Source organism: Amblyomma maculatum, chromosome 3 (genome assembly GCF_055883805.1).
Source record: "Amblyomma maculatum isolate TAMU_Amacu chromosome 3, ASM5588380v1, whole genome shotgun sequence".
Taxonomy (NCBI): Eukaryota; Metazoa; Arthropoda; class Arachnida; order Ixodida; family Ixodidae; genus Amblyomma; species Amblyomma maculatum.
Genome location: NC_139346.1, coordinates 173,950,285 through 173,952,332, shown reverse-complemented (window position 1 = coordinate 173,952,332; position 2,048 = coordinate 173,950,285). Strand labels below are relative to the sequence as shown.

The 2,048-nt window shown below is 40.7% G+C and overlaps 1 non-coding gene across 1 annotated transcript; it reads left to right on the top strand.

The window, feature by feature from the left end:
• The first annotated feature begins 665 nt into the window (after positions 1 to 665).
• Positions 666 to 737, top strand: TRNAS-CGA (transfer RNA serine (anticodon CGA)). Its single transcript has one exon. It is a non-coding gene; the product is annotated as a tRNA-Ser (tRNA).
• The last annotated feature ends 1,311 nt before the right edge of the window (positions 738 to 2,048 follow it).

Genomic DNA, 2,048 nt, shown 5'->3' with positions numbered 1-2,048 from the left:
ACCACGAGAGTAACTTAAAACTTATCCAGTGACTCTACGAGCAATCAGCTCCCTTTGTCACTGGTAGTTTGGTCTTTATGATGCTCAGTACACCATGCACGACGTCAGAGGACGTGTCTATCAAGAGAAAAGAATGTTTAAGGAAAATTACCCGAGATGCACTAGGGTTGTGCGACCAGAGCTCTTGATGCGATAAGTATGGACAACAGGTTGAAAGTCAGCCGCCGCCATAGTATCAGGCTGGTGCTTCGGTTACACCTCCAATCAGTCTCTGAAAGATTATCCCAGATATTGGCCACGACACTGCACGAGTGGGATCAGCATAGTCCCGAATAAAATGCGATAGAAAGTTTTCGGGTAATATATAAAGAGATATTTTTCAGCCATAAAATGAATACATAACCAATTCGTCATCGATGAGCACCACAAATTAAAAGCGATCAATTCGCCTTTATTTGGTGACTGTCGGCTTACTTCAGACGTGTTTATCTGATTTGGTATATATTCCATGCCTTCAGTTTCACAAGCCAAAAGTTAGGCTCTGAACGTGCCTCGCCCCTTCCAAAAGTAAAAGGTAAATAAACAACTCATTTATCGCCAGCAAAACAAAAAATAAAAAATGGACGCGTCCTTGTCTGCTGCCCGGCTGAGCAAGCCTAGCAGCGGCCGCTATAGCTCAGTGGTAGAGCACTGGTCTCGAAAACCAGGGGTCGTGAGTTCGATCCTCACTGGCGGCAGTAGTTTATTTTTGTATTTTTTTAATGGATTGGGTACTCAAGAGAAATGGAGGAACGATAGGAAAATATTCCTGTACTCCGGCCTGCGTAACGTTGAAGCGGTAGTTAGATTTTGGCAACTCATTAGGGCCACGTCAAGTGTTCGTTGAATGCAAATTTATCGACGTTAATAGCGAAAACATTGATTATGAGCACCGTGGATCAGAATTAAGAAGGTTTGACTTCGTCCACGCCTAAATATATATGTGACGGGTGTTGGCAAAGCAACCGCAAAAATGCTCGCCGCACACATTGGTCGTGCTCCTTTCGCAAACCAAAAAAGAAAGTAAAAAAAAAATGATGAAAATGTAAAAAAGGAGTAATCAGAATAAAGTTGCCCATGTAATCTCATGGGCGTAGCAGGAGGTGGAACCTATTTATTACAGGTACAGTAGTAGCATATAGCGCACGTGGTATGGCAGTTTCGCTTTGCATATTTTAGGATTGTCGGTTACGATTCTGACAGCGGAATGGGGTAACAACAACGAAGAGGCATATCCTTTCCGCCAGTCTGTATTAGTATCTGTCTCACACTCACACCACATCATCTGATCTACCGCCGCGATATGCGGCCATTTAGGTACTTTCCTTACTACGTTTATCGCGGTCGGTCGCTATGAATGTAATCTTGCTATTGAGCTCGAGGTCGCGCAGTTCAGCTGCGGCTGCCACATTTCGATGCAAGTGTAAAAGTTATCGTGTTTTAACGTTTTAGTGAAGGTGCAATTACTCGTAAATAATTACAATAATTACGTTTTTGATGTCTTATTTGCGCTCATACATATTATATATATATATATATACACCTGTAGAGGAAGGCGGCTTCAAAAAACCTGCTTCGCAGCAGCTGGGCCAGCGCGTTTACTTTAGCATGCAGAAACCGCACAGCAGCACATAAAAAGAAACATAAAATTGGCGCAGTGGGTGAAAAATATATACCGCACAAACTGAGTAATGGTAGTGTCTTGAAAAGAATGGAAATAAATTTTCTAGACAATACAAACCACAGAATAGCGTGAAATCACAAAAAAGCAAGTATCTAACCAACAGCAAATCAGTCATTTAGCTTTCAGCGTACCCATACATACATACATACATACATACATACATACATACATACATACATACATACATACATACATACATACATACATACATACATACATACATACATACATACATACATACATACATACATACATACATACATACATACATACATACATACATACATACATACATACATACATACATACATACATACATACATAC